The sequence below is a fragment of the Loxodonta africana genome, chromosome 1 (assembly GCF_030014295.1).
Source record: "Loxodonta africana isolate mLoxAfr1 chromosome 1, mLoxAfr1.hap2, whole genome shotgun sequence".
Lineage (NCBI taxonomy): Eukaryota > Metazoa > Chordata > Mammalia > Proboscidea > Elephantidae > Loxodonta > Loxodonta africana.
In genome coordinates this window covers 57,839,973-57,867,596 of record NC_087342.1, presented here as the reverse complement: position 1 = coordinate 57,867,596, position 27,624 = coordinate 57,839,973, and the positions used below count along the sequence as shown (strand labels likewise).

General features: G+C 42.4%; 1 long non-coding RNA gene across 1 annotated transcript in view; it reads left to right on the top strand.

Moving 5' to 3' along the window:
* The first annotated feature begins 4,983 nt into the window (after positions 1–4,983).
* The window catches only part of LOC111752384 (uncharacterized), a 39,285-nt gene continuing 16,644 nt past the window's right edge, over positions 4,984–27,624 (top strand). Inside the window, exons 1-4 of the long non-coding RNA XR_002787334.2 lie at positions 4,984–5,542; positions 6,306–6,418; positions 8,604–8,700; positions 15,550–17,115. This is a non-coding gene — a long non-coding RNA (uncharacterized LOC111752384). The remainder of the gene's footprint in view (positions 5,543–6,305; positions 6,419–8,603; positions 8,701–15,549; positions 17,116–27,624) is intronic.

The window sequence follows — 27,624 nt, the reverse complement described above, 5'->3', positions numbered from 1 at the left end:
TCAGAGTTACTGTAATAAATGACCATCCTTGGATGGAATCCAGTCTAAATCTGCCTCATACAGAATTCCTCTTGCTAGTTCGAGCGAGGTCTCACAGTCTAGGCTATTATTAAAATCACATGGTTAGTTATTGGCCTGTGAACTATTTTTATGTATGGTTTTTTACCTTACCCACTTCCAAACAGAATTTGAAACAGGTTCCGTTAATCATTCTCATTATTCTCTACCCATGAGTATCAATGGGAAATTGCCATTTAGAATCTATGTCTTCATTTGTTCCACCTCGATATCTATGGAACTTGGAAGGGCTAGGCCTCTTAGGGAGAAACTGGTCCTTACCAAATTGCAAAGAAAAAGATTGGAGGTAGGCCAACCATACTTTATTCACCATGGGCTCTAAAGCATGCATCTGAAATGGATTTGCTGGAGAATACGATCTTTCTCTGGTGCATCGTGCTTATGTATTGATGGAAACCATTGGACAAACAGGAAAAAGCTGTGAGAAGTAAGGGTATTAATTAGGCAGAGTCAAATGTCTGTGAAACATCCTCAGACTTGGCTCCTCTTAGCACTGATCAGTGCAAAAACCAGTAACAATAATAACATTAAAAAAAATGTTTTCTAAGGCCAGGAAAACCCATAAGCACTCCCTATGCCTTAAAATAACACTTAGGAAATTTTTACCATTAAACATAAAATCTAGATTTTTTTTTTCTCACTGTTTTCATTTTGAAGGGAAAAATGAATTTCTTGAAGCTTTCTTCTTAGAACATATCCCACCATATATCGGGACTCAGTTGCTACGAGTTACTAGAGGTCTTTGAAGAGAGAGGAAGGAACCCTGGGGGTGCAGTGGTTAAGTGATTGCCTGCTAGCTGAGAGGTCAGTAGTTTGAACCCACTTTCTTCTGTGGAAGAAAGATATATCAGTTTGCTTCTGTTAAGATTATGGTCTTGGAAACCCTGTGGGGCAGTTCTACTCTGTCATATAGGGTCATTATGAGTTGGAATCGACTTGACGACAATGGATTTTAGATATAGAGTCCCTAGGTGGTACAAACAGTTAATGTGCTTAGCTGCTAACCAAAGTTTGGAGGTTTGAATCCACCCAGAGACACCTCAGAAGAAAGGCCTGACAATCTACTTCCGAAAAATCAGCCATTGAAAACTCTATGGAGCACAGTTCTACCCAGACACACAAGGGGTTACCATGTGTTGGAATGGACTTGAAGGCAACAGGTTATAGGTAAAGAGAAGACTTTCCCTATAGAGCTGGAAAGTCTTTCTCCTAAATCAGTTACCTCCAACCAAGAGGATGTTGAAGATATTGTTTAAAGAGCTGGGAGCCAGGATCTTGGTGAAGGAAGTAGCTAATTCCTTTCTCTTTATTAAACAAAGAAAATTTCATTATTTTAGCCTTCAGTACCTAGTTGTGAGGTAAAGGCTGATTGTAGAAAGAGATTCAGGAAGACTGACTTAGGCAAGGAAATCTCCACAATGGAAAGAAGGTTGACCTTGTCTTTCAATTCTGGGCAAGATTTAGACAGCCCTTGAGGTCTGGCCCTTCTCAGCGGGGAAAGCTGAAGTGGAGGTGGCCATGAGAGTAATGGCCTCCTGAAGTTGTGAGGTCAGGGGCCTCGCTACTGAAAGAGGTATGTTTTGGGAAATCGTAGGAATCTATTTCCAGGCAGAGTAGGAATTTACTATGGGGGCCATGAAATCCAGGCAAAGAAGTTTGGATTTAACACTGCCAGAGCGAGAAGCCATGGGAAATTTTCCAGCAGGGGAATGACAATAATGAAACATATAGAGGGAAAAAACCTGGCTTTGGGAATGTCGTCATTGAGATGTGAGGGACAGGCCTGGGTGTGGATGTGGTTGCATTAAGAAGGACTATGTGCAAGAAACAATGTATGGGGAAAAGTGTGGAAACGTGGAGACTAATTCATTATGGAAGGGAAATAAGTGATGTTGAAGATGCCACCATGGTTTGGGTCAAAAGAGACCAGGGTACCGCGGGTTGAATAAAGATGTGATGAGGAGTTGGTCTGGAGCGGGGTTTTAAGTTTTGTTTTGGCTGTTTGAGTTTAAGAAAATAATGAGAAACCCAAGTGGAACTCAATAATGGGGCTGCTGCCTGGACTCCTGGAGACTAGAGATCTGACGACTGAAATGTTGTCTTAGAGAGAGAGAGTAAAGAAAGAAGGTTGAGGGGCCCAGGCTGGACCTTGGGCTTGAAGTTGAGTAGCAACCTGTGAAGGAACCAAAATGCTCCCAGCCAAGGACTACTTCCAGTCCCAAAGTCCCTCATCCTGAGGATGCCTTGCTGCCTGCTGCTCAGGACAGTGGTAATGCCCACTTGCTGCTGAGAGAAGCATTGTGGGGCTGGGAGCCATCGAGAAAATTTAAGGTGATTTGCTGCATTATTTGACCCACCCACTCTAATGGTGAGCTTAGGGCACAATTTCAAACATGCAGCTTTCTTTCAGGCTCAATATTCATGGTATTTTACCTCCCATCTGTCAGTTTATCATACTGTGGTAGCTTGCGTGTTGCTATGATGCTGGAAGCTATGCCATTGGTATTTCAAATACCAGCAGGGTTACCAAAGGTTCCAGTGGAGCTTCCAGACTAAGGCAGATTAGGGAGAAAGGCCTGGTGATCTACTTCCAAAAATGACCCAGTGAAAACCATATTGTCCTATATAGCATTGGAAGATGAGCCCCCTAGGTTGGAAGGCACTCAAAATACAGTGGCCACAACAATGAGCTTGAGCATATCAGAGATGGCAAAGATGCCGCAGGACTGGGCAAACCAACAATTGCAAAGGTGGTGCAGGACTGGGCAATGTTTCGTATGTGTTTTACATGGGGTCGCCATGAGTCGGAGTTGACTTGACAGCAACTAACAACAACAACAGCAACAACACCTGCCACCAACTGTTTAAACTCTGTGATTAGGGTAGCCAGATTTAACAAACAGATAGGTTGCCCAGTTAAATCTGAATTTCAGAAAAACAATGAAAAGTTTTTAGTATAAGTATGTTTCAAATATTGTATGGTACATACTATTCTAAAAAATTTTGCTTGTTTATCTGAAATACAAGTTCAACTGGGTGTTCTGTATTTTATCTGGCAATCCTCCTAACCTCTGCTGAATCTTCTGACTTCAGCACTCTTTTTCTTAGCTGGGAGGCCCTCTCCCCCACATTCCCATTCCCTTCGCTCCCATTGAATCAGACGGTGTTACTCAGAATCGACAAGCAATTGTTCCACATCCGCCATGTTGCTGACAGGATACGAGACACTTTCAAATACACAATATCATCACAGCTTGTTCAAGGGATACAGTACTTGGAAGTCAGGTGCTTTTTGCAGAATACCATGAACCTGAAATAATTTTATCAGCAATCTAGAAAATATGACTACATTTGCAGGCATTCAGTAAACCATTGTAACAGAAAAGCACACATATACAAAACAGAACCATTATGTTTCTGAGTAATTGAATTGATATTTTTGAAGGACAATTTATTGAGATAATTACATATGTTTTGTTCTCCTTGTTGTATTTTCACCTCCCCCAAGCCTTTGTGTTGCAAGGCCACAAGCATAAATTTGTTGGATACCCTGGAAACCACCCCACCTCGAGTTCTCTTTTAAAGCCACTTTGAGGAAGATTAAATTGGTTGGTCCTGGAGAGAAAGAAAATGTTTGGAGTTGCAGGATTAAATTGGCTTGGGGTTGGTGGGTGGGTCGGGAGTAGAAGATTTCATAAAACAAAGAGAAGAGGCTGGCTTTGGGGTTTCCAAGTGTCTTAGTTACCTAGTGCTAAAGTGACACACATTCCACAAGTAGGTGGCTTTAAAGAACAGAAATTGATGGTCTCACAGTTCTGCGGGCTGAAAGTCCATATCAGGGTCTTGGCTATGTTGATTCTTTGTTGGTAGCCCCAGGCATGCCTTGATTCCTTGGTGTCCCTTGGCTTGTAGATGATCCTCCCATGGTTTCTGTCTTTCCCCATGCATTTCTGTGTCTAAACTGTCCTTTTTATAATTCAGAAGTGAATAGGTTTAGGACTTACCCTGCACTGGTATGACCTCATTAACATCACAAAAGAAGAACCCTATTCCCAAACAGGATTACATACACAAACACAAAGAAATGCAACACATATTTTGGTGGGACACAATTCAGTCCATAACACCAATCATGAAGAAGGTCCTGGGTCCCTCTTGGGCAGAGTTCCCTAAGGATGTGGCTGGTTGGCTGTAGAGAAGGGGTGAGGGTCCCATTGGTGGGACTGTGGAGACAGTAACTACAAGGGGGCATCTCTGAGTCCTTTCAGAGTAGAATGCCTAGGACCTTGCTAGGCAACCAGTGCTCAACAGTAGTGGGGATGGGAGGAGTGTTACCTGGCTAAGATGGCAGCCTCCACTGCTCAGCACCTGGCACCCTTCCTTCCCTGCTCCTAGCTCCTCCATGTCCTGGTAGCACATAGCACTCAAGATGCCTTGGAAGCAGAAAAGAGCTCCAGTAATGACTGAGGCCAAATTTTCAACCAGCCAGGCAGGTGAGGACTGGAAATGGAGTAAATTTGATTCAGAAAAGTAAATCATATTATTCTTGCTCCTTAGTATTGCAGGGAAACCCTGATGGTGTAGTGGTGAAGAGCTATGGCTGCTAGCCAAAAGGACAATAGTTCAAATACACTAGGCATTCTTGGAAACTCTATGAGGCAGTTCTACTCCGTCCCATAGGGTCACTATGAGTCGGAATTAACTCGATGGCAATGGGTTTGGTTTTTTTCAGGTTTAGGATTACAGACTAACATCCTTTTCCAACTTTTCTTTTTGTTCTTTTTTTTTTTTTATTATTCTAAGAGATCACAGTAACTAAAAGCTTTAAGGAAAATTTATGAGAGAAAAACCTGGAGTTGAGAACATTCTATCTGTTAACTTAATTTCCTTCTCCCATGGTTATAAAAATATCACTATTTTTAAAATTTTAAGTAGCTGAACACCTCAGCTCAGTGCCACAGGAATGCAGTTAGGAGAAGTGTTTGTTATCTTATTGTGTGAGGCTGTGTGCAGGCTGCTGACTTTAAAAAACCTAATGGTAGCATAACACAATGATGTTATTTATGGACCAAGGAGGAGCTCAGACCAATGTGATGTACCAGGAGAAAGTAAAAGCAGGAAGGAGCAAGCCATAGAAATCTGAGGCTGATTGATAAGGAAATCCCCCAGCAAAAATCTGAGACATATCTAGCTTGTGTAGGGTTCCTGTGTTTAGCAGGAAGTTGAGATGACTCACTGGATCCTGTCTCTCTCGCCTGCTGCTCCCATTAAATCCCTTCAAAGCCCTGGTTTGTGTAGAAAAATTACACAATATACCAAAGAATGACTGTGGTCTATTTTTCATATCCGTACATTTTTAAAGAGGATACAATGATTGTATGTCTCAGTATCTAAAGGTGACCTGGGCCTCCCTTGAACGGGTTTGCCCTGAGGATGTCCGCCATTTTGTGGGAGAGCAGCCAGGGTAAGTTCTCAAGTGTTTCTTCATGTCTCCTGTGGGAAACCTAGATAAAGAGGGGAGACCTTGGTTTCCAACTTTTGTCCTGCATCTTAATAAAAGGGACCTTCCTTAGAGCAGTTCAAGTTTCTTTGGCTTTTCCATCTGCCAAGTTCATTGGTTCTTGACTCAAAAGAGAGACAGCTCCCCTCATTTCAATGTAATTGGGATAAGGCTAGAAAGGGAAAATCTTATTTTATTTTTTGCTCTTCTCCTCATTGCCACTTACTGGGCCTATCTTTTCCTAGATGGGCCTCCTCTCACCACAAACTATTATGATTTAAAAATTAAAGTGAGCTATCCTGGCTCACCCATTTCCTTTTAATGGGATGGTTGATGGCAATCAATAAAGGAAATGCAGGAATGTGACCAGATGTGTGTCCTGCCTGAGAGTCTTAAATGAAGTGCTCTCTGTGTTAAAGGTAGGAAAATGAGAGAATTTAGAAATAAGCTTTTTGTTTTTCAGTTCTTTGGTCACTGTCCCTTGCATTTAGAAAACCAATTTGAAAAAAAAACAATCTGAACTGGAATTTTTTTGGTGTTGTTGTTACTAAACCTTCATGACTCCTTAGGTGACGGGATGGCATAGATAGAGAAAACTTGGAATTAGCTTTTCAAAGGAAAAGAAAAGGAAGGTATAATCTCTCTGCTGAATAGATGGTCACGAAACAGAAAACATCATTCACACAGACTGGCGCATAACTCTCCGTCTATATGTTTTTTCTTTCAGTTCACCCTGATGTTTGCCAGTTATGGAGTCCAAGAATGAGTCCAGGGGCCATTCCTGTGGTGCTATTGGGTAGAAACATTTTAATGGTTACAAGTTCTGCTGAAATACCACAGGTGAGAAGAGAACAAATTTTACCTAAGTCTAAGGGGCTTTCCTGGGAGTTGAAGTATTTCGTGGCCCAACACTTCATTACTGAGCTGTAGATTTGGTTTCTTTTGAAAACAAACCCGAAGTCTGGAACTTTCCATGCTAAGACTGCACGTCAGTTTCAAGAAAACCTAGTAAGAAGTAGCTGAGTCAAAACAATACTCAATATGAATGATTACTGCTATTCTTTCTCACTGGGAAGGCTGGCACGTCAAGGATAAAATGACCTTTTTATACAGTGGTGATGTGCCTCCACGTCTCAGCCTTTTCATCAGAATGACTGCAGCTGAATGAGGGGGAGAAAGCTTTTGTGGAAAACATTGCTAACGTCATGATCGATGTCCAGTCATTTCAGAAGCTGTTTCGGAACTTCCCGCAGTCACGTTGGAGGGCCTGGGATATAACTGCATCTAGCTCTTTGGTTTGGATTGTGCAAGTAAGCAAATCAGCGCTAACAGTTTCCAAAGAGCTTGAGTTAATATCCCTGAGTGTGTTCTTCAATATACCTTCTGAGTATACTAAAAGTATACTAAATATACTTTCCCATTCTCTACCCCCATTCTCCTCCCCAAAGAAAGTGCCTTCTGCTGCTGTGTTATTTTTCTCAAATAGATGGAATAATGCAAACCTCAGAGATAAGTGCTCAAGAGACGGGCATGTGGTTATTTCCTTCAAACATCTGTTTGTCCCCAAAGTGTCCTAGGCTTTGTTCCACCCCAGTTTGACATGCTCCCTTCTCCTTTAGCTTTCTAATTTAAACATAGTGAGTAGCAGACATCCAAAGAAAAGAAAGGCCTAAGGATTTCAAAGCACAGATAGAAGGCTGGTGGCAAAAACGAAGAGCCTCACCCCTTCCACTCAGCCTTCCTAGGTGATTTTACCTGTGAGACTCCCAGGAGTTCTTACATCAGCAATGAATCAATCCTAAAAGAAGTTGCATCAGGCATGGCAACTTTGGCCTGCTTTGTTCGTATTCTCTGTGGTGAATCAAATATTAATAAATGCCCCCCTGGGGAAGTCTGTGCAACTCATACTAACAACAAATTGATATGTAAAGTTCTTGGAATGGTAGATGGGATACCATATTTACTGGTGGATATTTACTTCCCACTATTTCTGAAGAAGATCAAGAAAAATGTGTCCAACATACCACAACCAGTTAAGCACTAGTTTGCCCTTTACTCTGACTCTTGATGACCCCATCTGTGTCAAAGAAGTGTGCTCCGTAGAATTTTCAATGGCTGATTTTTCAGAAGTAGATCGCCAGGCCTCTCTTCCAAGGTGCCTCGGGTGGACTCGAACCTCTAACCTTTCAGTTAGTAGCCAAGCACGTTAACTGTTTGCACCACCCAGAGACTCTGTAGCCGACATAATTCCCCTTTTTCCTATACCCACAAGCACTTTGCAACTAAAACCGCAAGTAGTACTTTAGTAAGCAGATGACAGTCTTTCCAGGAGACACAAAGAAATTAAGTCAGTTGTTTGCCATTGAGTAGGGAGAGGGGAGAAAAATGATTCATCAGGCCACCTTCCTCTGCTTCCAGCAAGCGGTCTCTCACTCAGAGGTATAACTAAGGCATGGCAGGTAGTGCATGTGTCCTGGGCGCTGCTTGAGGAGGGGTGCCGCTTGAGCAGTTTCTATTGGCCATTGCAGTCTCCTTTGCCAGCTGTGAGAGATCATTCAGCAATTTAAAACTAATTGCCATAGGCGCTATTTTCCATAGATAGGCCCCTGCTCTCACCCACCACTGGCTGACTACCTTTGAGCAGGAAATAAAGAGATGGTGACCTCATCTTTGAAACAGACACAAGCGGGGGCCCCAGGATGTAGCATTTATCTAGTTCACCTTTAAGCAGTGAAAAGTGGGAGACAAAAGTTCAACTTGAAAGCTAAGAAAAGCCTAAGTGCAACAAATCTCCTCATCTTCCCATTTTTCTCCCGAACACATGCAACCTCTATAGAACTTCACTTAAAGAAACCTTCTCCTCAAAGCAGCAGGGAATAGCTTGCAGAACAGAAAAAAAATCCAAGATCTACTGTATTTTATTGATTTATACCTGGTCTTGTTCCAAAATTGTTGTTAGAGGCCCACATAATTAACGATGCCACTGAGTGCTGTGTTATTCACTCTAGCTCTTTTTTTACTTTAGTTTCATGATGACTTTGGCATATCCAAAGGCTAAAGAAGAGCCATCCAAGTTCTTACTACCAAGCAAAGAACCTTCAAGCAAAAACGGTAGTGGACCTGTGAGTTATCTTTCTTAACAAAGAAAGTGCTTTATAATTGCTGTTGTAGTTAGTTACTGTCCAGTTGTCTCCAACTCATGGCAACCCCATGTGTGCAGGGTAGAATTGTGCTCCATAGGTTTTTCAAGACTGTGACCTTTTGGAAGCAGATCACCAGGCCTGTCTACCTAGGTGCCTCTAGGTGAATTCTAACCACCTACCTTTCGGCTAGTAGTCTAGTGCTTAACTGTTTGCAACACCAGGTACTCCCACTTTACAATTAAAACTAAACCAAACCCATTGCTATCAAGTCGATTCAGACTCATAGCAACTCTATGAGTAGAACTACATAGCTCTACAGAGTTCTACAGAGTAGAACTGCCCCATAGGGTTCCCAAGGAGCAGCTGGTGCATTCGAACTGTCAACCTTTTGGTTAGCAGCCAAGCTCTTAACCACTGTGTCACCGGAGCCCCACTTTTCAATTAAGAGATGTCTAATGAGCCAATTGTGCGCTAGATGTAAAAACTCGCTCGAGCTCTGTAAAGGTGCCGGGCTTTCCTACCATATTACTTGTCAATGAACGTTGAAGAAGTAGAGGTGACAAGAAGAAAAGAAAGGTAGGAAGCCAATAACATGGCCACGGCATTTGACGAACTGGAGCTGGCCAACTTCAAGCTATCCCTGGACCTTCGTAATGGTACAAAGGGATGGGCATTTCAGGGGCTGCACTCATCCATCACTGGTTTCTCCTGGGTGAGTGTTTTGAGGGTGATGGTTATCCCAGATCACACAAAAGTATTCTAGTCTTGATGGCCCTATTTCTGTTACTGTCAGCTGCCATTCATTTGGCCCTCACTCATTGGGACCCCATGTACAACAGAATGAAAAGCTGCCTGGTCCTACACTATCTCCATGACTGGTTGCAGATTGGACCATTGTGATCCATAGAGTTTTCACCAGTAGATCACCAGATCTGTCTTCATAGTATGTCTCAGTCTGGAAGGTCCACTGAAACCTGTTCAGCATCACAGCAACATGCAAGTCTCCACTGATAGATGGGCGGTGACTGCATATGAAGTGCATTGGCTGGGAATTAAACTTGAGGCAGAAATTCTACAACTGAATCATCACGCCTTGGTCCTGTTTCTTTGTTAGTTACTGTTGAATCAGTTCCAACTCATAGTGACCCCCATATGTGTAGATTGGAACTACTTCATAGGGTTTCTAAGACCTTTTGGGAGAAGATCACCAGGCCTGTCTTCTGAGGCACCTCTAGATGGGTTTGAACCATCAACCTTTTGTCTGGTAGTCAAGCATTTAACCATTTGCCCCAGTCAGGGACTCCTGTTTCTAAGTCCCTTGTTTCAAACCCTTTGCCATTGAGTTGATTCTGACTCATAGTGACCCTATAGGACAGAGTAGAACTGCCTCATAGGGTTTCCAAAGGGCCGCTGGTAGATTTGAACTGCCAAACTTTTGGTTAGCAGTCTAACACTTAACCACTGTGCCACCAGAGTGGCCCTTATTTCTAGGTACCCGAAAAAGATTGCTGCAATTCAGGATTGCCCCTGGCAACCACTCACCTGCTATCAGTCTCTATGGATTTATCTATTTGGAACAGTTCCTATAAATGGAATCATATGATATTTACCCTTTTGTGACTGGCTTCTCTCACTCAGCATAATGTTTTCAAAGTTCATTCATGTTGCAGCATGTATTAGAACTTTATTCCTTTCTATGGCAGAATAATATTCCACTATATGTATGTACCACATTTTGTTTATCCATTCACCAGTTGGTGGACACTTGCGTTGTTTCCACCGTTGGCTATTGTGAATAATGCTGCTATGAACATGTATTTGTTGGAGTCCCTGCTTTCAATTCTTTTGGGTATGCACCTAGGAGCGGAATTGCATAGGTGTCAATTCCATGTTCAACTTCTTTGAGGAAACACCAAACTGTTTCCCACAGTGGAATGTAACGTTTTTACTGTGATGTTTTCCTTGTATCTGCAGGAAAGCAGTTCAATTTCAAGAACAGTAGGAAAAGCAACTTCACATTGGGCTTAAATTAGCCAGTTGCTTTTCTTGATTCTCTCTGCTCTTGTCCACAAATCATACCTCTTGGGTCAGGAGCCAGGCTGGCAAATTTATATTGCAGGAAATGTTTCAAGGATACAGCTCTTTTTCATCATTGTTCACTTTTTCTTTCATGGAAATATTTGGTCTACTTTCATCTATATATGGTTGTCTCAGTTGATAAGATCAACTCCTCAAGTGGGAAGTTTCATCTTCTTCTTCCTCCTACTCCTCAAGTGGAGATCTGAATTTATATGACTAATTAGGCCTTCAAAGAAGTGATGGGTAAAAGTCTCCCAAATATTTCTTCCTTGATAATATTGTGCTGGAAGTCCAAGCTAGAGCAATAAGGCTAGAAAAAGAAATAAAGGGCATCCAAATTGGTACTGAAGAAGTAAACTGTTCCTATTTGCTAATGATATGATACTATACATGGAAAACCCAAAAGACTCCATGAGAAAACTACTGAAACTAATAGAAAGATTCAGCAGAGTAGCAGGATACCAGATAAACATACAAAAATCAGTTGGATTCCTATATGCCAATAAAAAGAACAATGAAAAGGAAATAGGGAAAACAGTATCGTTTATAATAACCCCTAAAAAAAAAAAAACTTAAGAATAAATCTAACCAGGAATGTAAAAGACTTATACAAAGAAAACTGCAAAACACTACTGTAAGAAACCAAAAGAGATCTACATAAATGGAAAGGCACACCATGTTCATGGATAGGTAGACTCAACATTGTGAAAATGACAATTCTACCCAAAGCAACTTGCAAATACAATGCAATCCCCATCCAAATACCAGCAACATTAAAGAAGTGGAAAACCAATCATTAACTTTATACGGAAAGGGAAGAGGCCCCAGATAAGTAAAGCACTATTGAAGACGAAAAATAAAGTAGGAGGACTCGCACTACCTGACCTTGAACCTACTATATAGCTATGGTAGTCAAAACAGCCTGATACTGGTACAACGACAGATACATTAACCAATGGAACAGAATTGAGAACCCAGATATAAATCCATTTACCTATGGTCACCTGATGGACATAAGTCCATCAAATGGAAAAAACACAGTCTTTTTAACAAATGGTGCTGGCAAAACTGGATGTCCATTTGCAAAGAGATGAAACAGGACCCATACCTCATACCATACACAAAAACTAATTCAAAATGGATCAAAGACCTAAATATAAAGCCAAAAATTATAAAGATCATAGAAGAGAAAATAGGATTAATACCACAGGCCCTAATACATGGCGTTAACAGGAAACAAACCATAACTGACAACACACAAACTCCAGAAGATAAGCTAGGTAACTAGGAACTTCTAAAAATTAAACACTTATGCTCATCAAAGGATTTCACCAAAAGAGTAACAAGAGAAACTACAGGCTGGGGAAAAAAATTTTGGCTACTACAAATCTGACAAAGGCCTAATCTCTAAAATCTACAGGAAAATCCAACACCTCCACAACAAAAAGATGAATAATCCACTTAAAAAATGGGCAAAGGAAATGAACAGACACTTCACCAAAGAAGACATTCAAGCGATTAATAGGCACATGAGGAAATGCTCCCAATCACTAGCCATTAGAGAAATGCATATTAAAACCACAATGTGATACCATCTTACCCTGGTATTACTAGCACGAATCAATAAAACCAGAAAATAACAACTGTTGGAGAGGCTGTGGGGAGACTGTAACCCTTATGCATTGCTGGTGGGAATGCAGAATGGTGCAACCATTTTGGAAAACAATATGGTGCTTCCTTAGAAAGCTAGAAATAGAAATAGTGTATGATCCAGCAACCCCACTCCTAGGAATATATCCTACAGAAATAAGAGCCATCGCACAAAAAGACGTATGCACACCCATGTTCGTTGCACCATTGTTCACAATAGCAAAAAGATGGAAACAACCTAGATGCCCATCAACAGATGAATGGATAAACCAACTCTGGTACATACACAAATTGGAGTATTATGCAACCCTAAAGAACAATGTACGGTGACTATACACGTGGACCTTGCCAGATGGAACACACAGAAATCAAATTGACTATATCTGTGGAAAGAGATGATGGAAAAGCTCAGTATCATCAGTCAGAACAAGGCCAGGAGCTGACTGTGGAACAGACCATCAATTGCTCATATGCAAATTCAAGCTGAAACTGAAGAAAATCAGAGCAAGTCCACGAGAGCCAAAATACGACCTTGAGTATATCCCACCTGAATTTAGAGACCATCTTAAGAATAGATTTGACACATTGAACACTAGTGACCGAAGACCAGATGAGTTGTGGAAGGACATCAAGGACATTATCCATGAAGAAAGCAAGAGGTCACTGAAAAGACAGGAAAGAAAGAAAAGACCAAGATGGATGTCAGAGGAGACTCTGAAACTTGCTCTTGAGTGTCGAGCAGCTAAAGCAAAAGGAAGAATTGATGACGTAAAAGAACTGAACAGGAGATTTCAAAGGGCCTCTCGAGAAGACAAAGTAAAGTATTATAACGACATGTGCAAAGAGCTGGAGATGGAAAACCAAAGGGGAAGAACACGCTCAGGGTTTCTCAAGCTGAAAGAACTGAAGAAAAAATTCAAGGCTTCAGTTGCAATAGTGAAGGATTCCATGGGGAAAATATTAAACGATGCAGGAAACATAAAAAGAAGATGGAAGGAATACACAGAGTCATTATACCAAAAAGAATTAGTCGATATTCAGCCATTTCAAGAGGTGGCATATGATCAGGAACCGATGGTACTGAAGGAAGAAGTCCAAGCTGCTCTGAAGGCATTGGCGAAAAACAAGGCTTCAGGAATTGATGGAATATCAATTGAGATGTTTCCACAAACAGATGCAGCACTGGAGGTGCTCACTCGTCTATGCCAAGAAATATGGAAGACAGCTCCCTGGCTAGCTGACTGGAAGAGATCCATATTTATGTCTATTCCCAAGAAAGGTGACCCAACCAAATGTGGAAATTATAGAACAATATCATTAATATCACATGCAAGCAAAATTTTGCTGAAGATCATTCAAAAACGGCTGCAGCAGTATATGGACAGGGAACTGCCAGAAATTCAGGCCGGTTTCAGAAGAGGATGTGGAACCAGGGATATCATTCCTGATGTCAGCTGGACCCTGGCTGAAGGCAGAGAACACCAGAAGGATGTTTACCTGTGTTTTATTGACTATGCAAAGGCATTCGACTGTGTGGATCATAACAAACTATGGATAACACTGTGAAGAATGGGAATTCCAGAACACTTAATTGTGCTCATGAGGAAACTTTACATAGATCAAGAGGCAGTTTTGGACAGAACAAGGGGATCCTGATTGGTTTAAAGTCAGGAAAGGTGTGCGTCAGGGTTGTATTCTTTCACCATACCTATTTAATCTGTATACTGAACAAATAATATGAGAAGCTGGACTATATTGAAGAAGAACGGGGCATCAGAATTGGAGGAAGACTCATTAACAAACAACCTGCATTATGCAGATGACACATCCTTGCTTGCTGAAAGTGAAGAGGACTTGAAGCACTTACTAATGAAGATCAAAGACCACAGCCTTCGGTATGGATTGCACCTCAAAAAAAAACAAAAATCCTCACAAGTGGACCAATGAGTGACATCATGATAAACAGAGAAAAGATTGAAGTTGTCAAGGATTTCATTTTACTTGGATCCACAATCAACAGCCATGGAAGCAGCAGTCAAGAAATCAAAAGATGCATCGCATTGGGCAAATCTGCTGCAAAGGACCTCTTCAAAGTATTGAAGAGCAAAGATGTCACCCTGAAGACTAAGGTGCACCTGACCCAAGCCATGGTATTTTCAATCACATCATATGCATGTGAAAGCTGGACAATGAATAAGGAAGACCAAAGAAGAGTTGACGCCTTTGAATTGTGGTTTTGGTGAAGAATATTGAATATACCATGGAGTGCCAAAAGAATGAACAAATCTGTCTTGGAAAAAGTGTGGACAGAATGCTCCTTAGAGGCAAGGATGGCGAGACTGTGTCTTACATACTTTGGACATGTCGTCAGGAGGGATCAGTCCCTGGAGGACATCATGCTTGGCAGAGTACAGGGTCAGCAGAAAAGAGGAAGACCCTCAACGAGGTGGATTGACACAGTGACTGCAACAATGGGCTCAAACATAACGACGATTGTAAGGATGGCACAGGACCGGGCAAAGTTTCGTTCTGTTGTGCATAGAGTCGCTATGAGTCTGAACCGACTCGACGGCACCTTATAACAGCAACAACAACAAAGAACAACGATGAATGTATGAAGCATCTCATAACACGGATGCATCTGGAAGACACTATGCTGAGTGAAATAAGTCAAGCACAAAAGGACAAATATTGTATGAGACCACTACTATAAAAAGTCATGAAAAGGTTTACACATAAAAAGAAACAATCTTTGATGGTTACAAGGGAGGGAAGAGACGGGGATGGAAAAACAGTAAACAAACAATAGACAAGCGATAACTTTTACAATGGGTAAGACAGTGCACAATACTGCGAAAGCCAGCACAACTTGTCCAAGGCAAGGTCATCGAAGCTCCATAGACACATCCAAACTCCCTGAGTGACTGAATTACTGGGCTAAGGGCTATGGGGACCATGGGGTTGGGGAACATTTAGCTCAATTGGCATAACATAGTTTATAAAGAAAATGTTCTACATTCTACTTTGGTGAGTAGCTTCTGGGGTCTTAAAAGTCTGTGAGTGGTTATCTAACATGCTCCACTGTTCTTACCCCTTCAGGAGCAAGGGAGAATGAAGAAAACTAAAGACACAAGGGAAAGTTAGTCCGAAGGACTAATGGACCACAACTACTGCAGCCTCAACCAGACTGAGTCCAGTACAACTAGATGGTGCCTGGATACCGCCACTGACTGCTCTGGCAGGGATCACAATAGAGGGTTCCAGACAGACTTGGAGAAAAACGTAGAACAAAATTCTAACTCAGAAAGACTAGACTTGCTGGCCTTACAGAGACCGGAGAAACCCTGAGATTATGGTCCCCAGATAACCTTTCAGCTCAGTAATGAAGTCATTCCTGAGGTTGACCCTTCAGCCAAAGATTGGACAGGTCCATGAAACAAAACAAGACTAAAGGGACACACCAGCCCTGGGGCAAGGACTAGAAGGCAAGAGGGGACAGGAAAGCTGGTAATAGGGAACCCACGGTTGAGAAGGGAGAGTGTTGACATGTCGTGGGGTTGTTAACCAATGTCATAAAACAGTGTGTGTACTAACTGTTTAATGAGAAGCTTGCTTGTTTTATAAACCTTCATCTAAAGTACAAAAAAACAAAAACAAAAACAACTTTCTTCCTTGATAGAGAAAAAATTATTCCTGGAGACAGAGAAGTTAGGTCTGTTGTGTTTTTTATACATTGATAGTTACATATTTTGCTGATGATTTTTCACTATATGAACAGGCGGTCATGCTATGGGGGCACTTCCTTGAATCTCTAATCCTTGATTACACATGAAAATGCCTGCATTCCAGACAGGGAGAAAGCATTGTAGAGATGGGATGGCCTGAGAGAACTGAGATGTTCAGGGGAGAAATAGTGGTTAGTATTTTTTTGGAGGAAGAGAGGAGAGAGAAGGCTCGGGAGTGGTTTTAATTCAGATGAGGAAAGGCTTAAAGCCATGCAAAGCAGTTTGGGTTTTATCTTGAAGGCTAAGGAGAAGCTCAGAAAGCTTTTAAGTGGGGACTGACTAGATCAGGTTCATATTTAAGAAGGACTGTTAAGGCAGCTGTGTGAAGAATGAATTTGGGAGGCACGGGCAGTGTGTAAGAAGATTAACTAGGATATTGAGATAACCTACTGGAGAAGTGATGAATGTCTGAACTCAGTATGTTAGGAGATGAATTTGAAAGATATTAAGCAAGCAGAATGGGTGGCACTGATTTCTCTCTTGCTTTCCCAGTAGCCATCCTACTCCTTCTCTTAATGAATAGATCTTCTGCATTACCGGTAGTACAGCCACCGGCTAAAAACCTAAATTTCCCTGACTTCCTTGCAGGGGTGACTAATGAGAGTGGTGAACTGAACTTCTGGGGAACTTTTAAAGGGGACTTACTCAGTTGGAATTGGCTTAATTGCCCCTTCCCTCTTTTTCTTTCTGCCTGGAACTTGGAAACAGCCATCTTGTAATCGTGATGTCCTCTTAAAGATGGAAGCCATGTGAAAAGGAGGACAGAGAAGAAAGACAGGACTCCAGGGCCCTGATGACATAGTGGAACCAATTTACTAATCTTGGGCAGTCTACCTCTGAACTTCACACTCAGTGAGAAAAAGATAACTCCTTGTCTTGTGTAAGTCACTGTTATTTCTATCTGTTACCATCAGCCAAATGCAATATCTAATTGAAACAAATTGATAAATTGGAGGTAGGGGGTGAGCACAAAGAGCCAAACATAGACACTAATTTATTGCTTGGTTGATGGGGGGGGATGATGGTGCTAGTCACAAAGACAAGGAATAAACGGGAAATGTAGGAACAAGATGATGAACTTAGCTTTGTGCATGCTGAGTTTAAGGGATCTCTGCCGTGGACAGGTCTATGTCCAGGAAACAATGGGATGTAGATTTCAGCTAGAGACACACTTCTGGAAATCATCTTGTTACAGGTAACAGCTGATGTCATGGAAGTAAGTGTAAGAGGTCACCCAGAAAGGCAAAATGAAAAGAGAAAAGGACCAAGAAGAATCAGCCAGATACTTAGGGAGAGGACCTAGAGAGAGTGGTGCCATGGAAATGAAGGCCATTCAGAGGACAGAACAGTCACTAACGCCACAGTTATGAAGTACTGAGAAAGCAGGAGAAGGGCTCAGGGCGAAAAATGGTCCGAGGGTTCCTTCCTTCTATGAAAAGGCTGGAAGAGTGGTGGTTCAGCAGTAGAATTCTTGCTTTTCCATGCAGAAGGCCCAGTTTGGATTCCAACCAGCACATCTCATGCACAGCCACCACCTGTCTGTCAGTGGAGGTTGTCTGTTGCTATGGTACTGAACAGATTTCAACAGAGCTTCCAGACTAAGGTGGACTAGAAAGAAAGGCTTGGTGATCTACTTCTGAACAACAGCCAGTGAAAACCCTGTGGATCACAACGGTCCGATCCACCACAGATCATAGTGATGGTGTAGGACCAGGCAGCGTTTTGTTCCACTGTATGATATCACCATATGTCGGGGGATAACTTGTTGGCAGCAAACAACAACGACAGCAATAAAGCTACTCGGAACGATCTGTCCGCAGAAGGTGGTCACAGGTCTAATCTGTGTCATGATACCACCACATTTGTGACTCTTTCAGAGTCTTGTAATACCTTATTGTTTTGTTTGTTAACTGTTCCCTCCCCCACCAACTGGTCTATCTCCACAAATGTGTGAAATGACTGTAGCACACTGAGGTAAAACACAACCGCAATTGCGATTCTGTGCTATGTTAAATACATCATTGTTGTTGTTGTTGTTAGTTGCTGTCAAGTTGGATTCAACCCATGGGGACTTGATATGTAACAGGATGAAACATTGCCTGGTCCTGTGCCATCTTCATGATCCTTGTTGTGTTTGAGACCGTTGTTGTAGTCATTGTGTCAATCCATCTCATTGAGGATTTGCCTTATTCTTGTTGGTCTTCTACCAAACATGATGTCCTATGTATTGAGAGTCTCTATACAGGACTCTACTATAAGAGAAGAAAAGTTTTTAAACGAGGTGTTTAAAAAAAAAAAAAGGAAAGGCAGAGGGCAAGAATGTATACTTGCGACAGTGGAGCCAACGGAATGTTCTCCTCTTCCAGTGGTGGGAGCCATGCTGTCATGGCCTCCTCACTCTTTATTGGATGCTGAGCAGGCCTATCATGGGATGGACCTTTTATCTCTGAAGTCAAAGTAGTAGTATGATGTTTAGACTTGCTTTCCTAAACTTTTAATTTATTTTCTTATACTCAGAAGTGAGGAGTATGTCTTCTGGGGAATGTCCTCAGATTGCATCAGCTGACATCTGAGTACCAGCTCTCTCTCTGGCCCAGGTCTCTCAAGGATGCTTAGTGAACCTGTTCTAGCTTTGGGCAGCTTCCTGCTTGGAAGGATTAAAATAATTGTTTTCTCATTTATAGGGCCATTGAGTGGAAGCTGTGAGGTGAACTCATTGCTTTTAGCTCTCTAATTAGGCAGTGTCCCCCCCCCCCCCACTGGGGACAGATAATAGTCCTCATCTGGAATATTTTAATTGAGAAGCGATCCTGTTTGGTCTCCCCAAGAAGGATCCCAGGCATTGCTTCGAGAAGGGGTGCCTTGTCACTTGAGAGCCATGGCTGGTCCTTGGCCCCTTAACCAGCTCTGGGAGAGCCAGCGACAGGAGAGTTAGGGAACAGTCGCAGCATTAACTGGGAACTTCCTGGGTGTAAAGCTTCCCTTCAAGATGCCACACTATGACAAATTAAAGATATGATACCTGCTCCCAAGTTGCTTAAACTCTAAATTTGTATGAAGGTGAGAAAGGAAGAGAAGACAGCATTTTAGTTTGAACTCATCACTTTTTGGCTAACTATCTATAAGCAGGGAACACTGGTGGTTCAGTGGTAGAGCTCTGCCTTCCATACAGGAGACCCGGGTTCGATTCCCAGCCAATGCACCTCGTGCACAGCCACCACCCATCTGTCAGAGGAGGCTTGCATGTTGCTGTGATGTTGAACAGGTTTGGGTGTAGCTTCCAGCCTAAGACAGACTAGGAAGAAAGGCCTGGTGATCTACCTCTGAAATCTGACCCTGTTTGTACATAGGGACCAAGTGAGTAGGGGGCTGATCCGATGGCAGCCAACAACAATGACATCTATAAGCTTTGCATATATAATCACATAATCCATCACACATATGGAGATGGTTGTACATTTATCTGGTGGTCTTAGCTATCCAGAAAAAAGCTAAGGTTTTGAGAAGTCACACTTGATGTTAAAAAAAAAAAAAAGTTTTGATTCTACTTTCACTTTGCTTGGCTCATTCCAAATTGATTTCCCCTTATTTTGGATGTATTCTAGACACCTTTTCCAGAATGTATCAGATTAGAGATGAGTGGAGGTGAGCTGTCCCAGGCCATTGCAATTGACCATCTACAAGGAGAAGTGATTTTTAAGACTGCGACGTTAAAGCAATAGTTCCCAAACTTGTCTGACGCACATTAATATCTTTTATGAATTCCAAAGCTCAGGCCACACCCAAACCAAAAAACCAAACCCGTTGCCGTCCAGTTGATTCTGACTCATAGCGACTGTATAGGACAGAGTAGAGCTGCCACATAGGACTTCTAAGGAGTCACTGGTGGATTCGAACTGCTAACCTTTGGTTAGCAGCCGAGCTCTTAACCACTGTGCCACCAGGTCCCCTAGACCACACCCAAGACCGATTAAGTCACAACCTCTGGGGAGTTAGACACAAGCATTGGTATTTCCGAAGCTCCCTCTTGTTGATAGTTGCTGTTAAGTTGATTCAGAAGTTGATACAGAAGTTGATACGGAAGTAGACTGCCACATCTTTCTCCTGTGACCCCACATGTGCGAAGTAAAACAGTGCCCCATACGATTTTCAAAGCTGTGACCTTTCTGAAGCAGAGTGCCAGGCCTGTCTTCTGAGGTGCCTCTGAGTGGATTTGGTTCATCACCAACCCTTCCATTAGTAGTCAAGTGCTTAACTGTTGGCCCTACCCAGGAACTCCTGGCAGCTCCCTCAGTGATTCTGATGTGCAGAGAAGGTAGGCAACCACTGCCTTGAAGATGAAGGTAGAAAAATGGAATGCCTAGTTGTTTAGTATTCGGGGGCCATTTTGTGTAGGGGCAATTATCTTTGACATTTCTAAAAACAGCCTGTGTCTTTCTTGAAGACATGAAGATGAGACAATGTCCTGAGCAGGTAGCTTGAGGTAGCAGGGATTTGCTTTCCTTCCCTCGTCCTTGATAGTCCTGGGAGGTATCACTGTGTTACAAGTGTGACCCACATGAAAGACCCCTCTTCTGTCTTGCAGAGTTTGTGTCTAAGTATCTTCTGGAAATGGAAAAGGTGGGAACTTAGGGGCCTTTGAGATGGGGCATATTGTAGTCATCTCCGCTCGGATCACAGCCCTCAGAGAGATGTTCCTGGTCTCCTAAACCCAAGGGTTGCCGTCGAACCCGTTCTGACTCATAGTGACCTGATGGGGTGGAGTAGAACTGCCCCACAGGATTTCTAAGGCCGTAATCTTTAGGGAAGCAGGCTGCCATATCTTTCTCCCATGAAGTGGTTGGTGGGTTCTAACTACTGACCCTCCGGTTAATGGCCCAACACTTAACCACTTCGCCACCAGGGCCTAGTCACCTAGTACAGTAAAATCCACACAAGGATACCACCATTTTCTGCATTGACCAGGGAGGAGAAAGGACACCCTCAGTAGTCAAGGGTGTCACACCTGGACCCATCCCCTTCCTCTCTACTAGATATCTGTTCACTTTCCACAGTCTTCTCCCTTTTATTTCTTCCTGTCTCAGTGTCTAGGATCTCTTGCTGCCAGACCTTATTCCCTTAGACTTGTAACTCTTCTCTATAGAGATATGGATGTCCCTGTACCTTAATCCATACTTGGCTCTTCCAAATTTTACAGCCTAGGGCCTTTGTCAAATGTCCACCACCTTCCTGCTTTTTTAAGCTTCTTCTGTTGAGGCAAAGAATGAGGTGAGCTCTGATCACCTGTGTGAGGGTGAGAGAGGGCCAGAGATGTAGGACAAGTTGTGAGGACCCAGGATTTCTCCCCTATTTATAGGGGCATGTGGAAGGATTGGGGAAACAAATGAGAGGGGAGATGTCTAGTTTTGCCCTGTCACAAAGACACTGTTCAACAATGGAGGCTTACTAGAAGGTAATTTATACCATAATGTTAACTTATAAAAGGTGTCCCTGGGTGGTGCAAATGGTTAACGTGTTTGGCAGCTAATCCAAAGGTTGGCGGTTCAAGTCTATCCACGGGCACCTCAGAAGAAAGGCCAAGCAATCTACTTCTGAAAAATAAGACATTGAAAACCCTACGGGGCACAGTTCCACTCTGACGCACAGGGTTACCACGAGTTGGAGTTGATTCAGCAGCAATTGGTAAAACTTGTAAGAGAGTGAACTATGAACTTTCAAGTTCAAGATATTACATTTTATTTAGGCAAATCTCCCCAAAAATGGATTGGAAAAAAGCCTGGAAAGTGATACACACAAATCTTAGCAGTGGTTGCTTTTTGGGTGGTACGACTATGGGTGATTAGAATTAAAAAAAAAAAGAAAAATTTTTTTCACCAGGAACATATTGTTTTTCTAATTAAGAAAAGAAAAATCATGCTTTTGAAACAGGATGTCCAAAATGATGCTCCCAATTTTAATATATATATTAATATTTATATACGTAATATATAAATATGTGATATATATTTATATGTATAACAACAACAAAAAAAAAAAAACTCATTGCCATCAAGTTGATTCTGACTCTTAGCGACCCTACAGGACAGAGTGGAACCATCCCAAAGTTTCCAAGGAGTGCCTGGTAGATTCGAACTGCCAGCCTTTTTGGTTTGCAACCGTAGCTCTTAACTACTACACCACCAGGGTTTCCATTAATATATATGTGTGTGTGTGTGTGTATACATATATTTACTATTGTGTTCGTTTCTCTCTGTTTAATAGGTAGGGAAGGAGGTAAGCTACTTTAGCAAGATCTACCAAACTAGGCAGGGGGGTAGTTATGAATGCTTTTTCTTTGATTACTTCCATTTATTTTAAAATTTCCATCATGTTTGGCACCTAACAAGTAGATGATCAATAAATATTAGTCAGTTGAATGAATTAAATATTGTGTCTAGAGGCAGAACATTTTCTAGAAAAGTCTGCTTATTCCCTCAAATAACTACTACAAATGTGATTTTGTAAAAAAAATAAAAAATTAACAAAGACCAAATTTATAGTAAAAAATAGATGAGAGTGCTAGGTCTGTTGGGTTTGTACTCAGAAAATGAAGGAAATGTTCACAGACCCAGTAAGACTTAAGCACGATTTTGAAGAAATAAACAGAAATTGTATTGAAAGGAACTGGGATGTTCTAGGCACGTGGACCAGCTTGTGCCAATATCTGATGGCTAAAGAAAGGTGAGCATAAAGGATAGCCAGGCTGTTGACGGGAGCAGATGGTGTGGGCAAGGAAGATTTTGGCAAGAATTGCTGATAGAGTGAGCAGGCATAGCTGATGAGAAACCACAAACAAGGAGATTAGATCTCCTTCTGTTGCTTGCAAACAAGGAGTATTTGCAAGTTTTTGTGGGAAAGTACTCTTAAAGAGTTGTGCTGGTCTCTGGTCCTTTATTCTATGGCAAAGGAGGAGACGCTCCTTCCAGAGAGAGACACAGAAGGAAGCTGGGGCTCTCTGCTGAGTGGTCCTCCTGTCCTTCTCATTCTCACCCAGTTTTCCAGGCAGTGTTAAGACAGTGGTCCAGGCTGCAGAGAATTCCACTGCCTCAAGCAGCTTGCTTAGCATGCTCTGTAGCTTTACATTAGAATCCTGGTTCCTTTGCTTGGTATGGCCTATAGCTTTACATTAAAATCCTGGTTCCCTTCTTCTTAACTGCTGCCCCCAAACTAGAGGAAATTGGTGGAAACTGGTTTAGGCACCATGTTGACATTCAGGATACCCTTTTAGTTCATTAAATACCTCATGCATAGTAATCTCCCCACCTCTGGGTGGAGTTTAACCACCATTTTCTAAACATGTGATGCATGAAGTTATATGTAAACCCCATTGTGCCTTCGTAGATTAAGAATTAATTGATTAAGAATGTTGCTGATGTAACTTGTGCAAACTTCCTACTTGTAACCCCTTAAAAGTAACCTTCCCCCTCACCTTTGCTGAGCAGTCTTGGCCACAGTAGCCCCAACTGTTTCCTTTCCTTGCACAATGAAATAATGTCACCTTTCCACTCTCCCTCCTCAGTCTCTCATTTATTGGCTGAGATGAGTTTCAGCTAGCAGAACCTGGGGTTTCTACCTGGCAACATTTCCAGAGGAGGTGACAGTTATACGAAAAGCATGGGTGAGAGAACTACCCCTTCTAAAGATGCAGGGTGGTCTTGGGCATCTAGGAAGAAGAATTTTATCCCCTCCATGGTTAGTTGGGAGCCCTGGTGGCACAGTGGTTTAGAACGCGGCTGCTAACCAAAAAGCTGGCAGTTCAAATCCACCAGCAGCTCCTTGGAAAAACCATGGGGCTGTTCTACTCTGTCCTATAGGGTTGCTATGGGTCAGAATTGACTTGGTGGCAACGGGCTTGGTTTTGGTTTTTTATGGCTAGTTGAGGAATCCCTGGGTGATGTAAATGGTTAACATGCCCTGCTGCTAACCGAAAGGTTGGTGGTTCGAGTGCACCCAGAGGCACCTCTGAAAAAAGGCCTGGAGGTCTACTTCTGAAAAATCAATGACTGAAAAGCCTACGGAACACAGTTCTACTCTGTCTCACATGGGTAGTCATGAGTTGGAGATGACTCGATGGCAACTGGTTTTTTTATGGTTAGTGAAAGGTTAATCCTTACCCATCCTCTATTGAAATCCCCTCTGCTGAGGTGCATTGCCTGTTTGGCTCTCTTGCACAACTCCTTTTCTCTCAGAAGCTTCATTGCTTTTGCAGCAGACGGCTCTTACTATATTGCCATAGCTTCCCCTATGGCCCGTGTCCCAAGAACTGCCCAGTCTATTGACACCCTGACTTCCCTCCTGAGCTCCAGATTCATATTTCTAGACACCCACTGGATGTATCCTACCAGGTATATTTTAGGCAATTCTAACAAAACATGTCCAAGACTAAACTCATTCTTTCCTCCCCCATGGCTGCTCTTCTCCTTCCTCCAGTCTCAGCTTGGTCCCAGCATGCAAACAGAACACCCATTTGCCCTTTGCTCCTTCTCACTGTCCTCCTGTGTCTAGTCAATCTGCGCCTTGACCAGTCTACCTGTGAAAGTCTGTCGATTCTGTTTCCTTTCCTTTATTATCTTTGTTCCTAACCTCTTTCTCCTGGACCAAGAGATTCGTTAACTCTTATCCTGTTCCTCTGCCTTTGATTCTTCTCTCTTTCCAATGCATCTTTCCGGTTTGCTGCCAGATCTTTCGGAAACAAATCGGATCATGTCAATTCTGCTTAAAGCATTAGAGGGTTCCCTGGCCTAAGAGCACAACCTCCCCAGCGTGGCTTACAAAGTTTTCTCAATCTGGCTCCAAGTACCTTCCCAGCCTCATCTCATAGCTCCTCTTGTCCTTCCCACCCCCTTCACTCCACTCTGCTCTAAACCAAAAAACCCATCGCCATCGAGTCAATTCTGACTCATAGCAACCCTCTAGAACAGGGTAGAACTGCCCCATAGTGTTTCCAAGGAGCAGCTGGTAGAGTCAAACTGCCAACCTTTTGGCTAGCAGCTGAGCTCTTAACCACTACGCCACCAGGGCTCCCCACTTTGCTGTAGCCACACAAATATATTTCCTGTGCCCTAAACACAACCTGATTCCGTTCTGTACTTTTGTAACTGCTGTTTCTCTGACATGGCTCTTTCTTCCTGCATGACCCACAAGCCCCCACTCATAGTGCAGCTCACAGCACCTTCTTTGCTAACTAAGCCTTTTTCATTCCTTAAGGAAAATATATGTATATGTATATATACATATATATTATCATAAAATATATATAGCAAAAATTTTGCCATCTTAACCATATTTAAGTGTACAGTTCAGTGACATCAACCATATTCACCATGTTGTACAGCCATCATCACCTCTATTCCCAAAAGTTTTTCATCTAAACAGAAAAATTAGTATGCCTTAAGCGATCGCTCCCTCCGTCACCCCTTTTTACCTGCTTCAATTAGAGTTTGCATAATGATGATTTATTTATATGGTTACCTCTCTTTTAGGACATGGATTCTATGTTGCTGTTGCTGGTAGGTGCCGACAAGTCAACTTTGACTCACAGCAACCCCATGTGACAGAGTACAATCTTTATGGAAGCAAATTGCCAGGTCTTTGTCCTGTGGAGTCACTGAGTGGGTTCAAATCATCAACATTTTAGTTAGCAGCCGAGTGCTTAACCATTGTGCCAGCAGGGCTCCAATTAACTTTGTAGAAGGTAAGATCTGAGTTTTATTCATCTACATAGTCCCAAGTCCTAAACTAGAGTCTGGCAAAAGTAAATTCTCAGTCAACATGTGTTGCTTTCATTTAAAATTTTTTTCCCTGAAAGATTCCATTTTTGTAATAATTTTATCTCTCAACCCAACCCCACCCAAAACCTGTTGCTGTCAGTCAATTCCAACTCCTCAGTGGTTAAGCACTCGGTTGTTAATCAGAAGGTTGGTGGTTTGAACCCGCCAGCCACCCCGAGGGAGAAAGATGTGGCAGTCTGCTTCTGTAAAGATTACAGCCTTGGAAACTCTAAGGGGCAGTTCTACTCTGTCCTATAGGGTCACTATGAGTATGTGTATCCCTCAACAGGGTTAGATAATTAGTGGAGTATTCTTAGCACCCTCTTCTCACATTTCCATAGAGGGAGAAGAAGAACTTCCTTCCCTCAGGAAAGAGAAAAATACAGTGAGGGGCACTTGTGGCCCTTTTGATGAGGCCCCCTCCTCCCCTCCCTGCCCAGCTACTCTGGTCGGGTCCAGCACGGGGCTTGGCCCTTCTGCAGGCTCCCTCAGGCAAGGCTGTCCTTAGCAAACACGCTTTCCTCCTGTTGTTAGTTGTCCTCAGGTCAGCCCAACTAATGGCAACCCCATGCACAACAGGTTGGATCACTGTGATCCACAAGGTTTTTTAAAAATGATACTTTATTGTGTTCTCAATGAGGTTTACACAGCAGTTTAGTTTCCCATTCAACAATTTCTATACAAATTGTTCAGTGACATTGGTTATATTCTTCACAATGCATGAACATTCTCATCATTTCTGTTCTGGTTGTCCTGTTTCCATGAATCTAGTTTCCCTGTTCCCTTACCTTCTCATCTTTGTTTTAATTATTGACCATTCAGTCTCACATAGATGGTTTTTTAAAGGAGCACAAAACTCATGAGTGATAGTCTTTATTTTGTGAGCCAATCTGTTATTTAGCTAACAGGTTACCTCAGGGGTTTGTTGCAGTACAAGGTTTAGAAAGTATTTCAAGGCAATAGTCTTGGAGAATCCTCCAGTCTCAATTGGTCCAGTAACTCTGGATTATTTAAGAATTTGAGGTTCTGTTTCACATTTTTCTCCCATTCTATCAGGATCCATCTATTGTGGCTCTGATCAGAATAGTCAGTAGTGGCAGCTGGTCACCATCTAGTTCTTCCCGTCTTAGTGTAGATGAGGCCATGGTTCATGTAGACTATTAATCCTGTAGACTAGTTTCTTCTTTGAGTCTTTGATTTATTTCTTTCCCTTTTGTTTCAGATGAGTAGGGATCAATAGTTGTACCTTAGAAAGTACCTGGAAGCTTTTAAGACTCCAGACACTACTCACCAAACTCAGTTGTAGAACATAATCTTTATGAGCTATACTATGCCAATTGAGATCCATAAGGTTTTCATTGGCTGATTTTCAGAAGTAGATTGCCAGGCCTTTCTTCCTAGTCTTAGTCTGCAAGCTCCACTTAAACCTGTCCAGCATCATAGCAACATGCAAGCCTCCACTGACAGATAGGTGGTAGATGAGCACGAGGTATGTTGGCCAGGAATTAAACCTAGGTCTTCTGCATGGGTGGTGAGAATTCTACCAATGAACCGTCACTGCTCTGGCTGTCCTTTTAGGT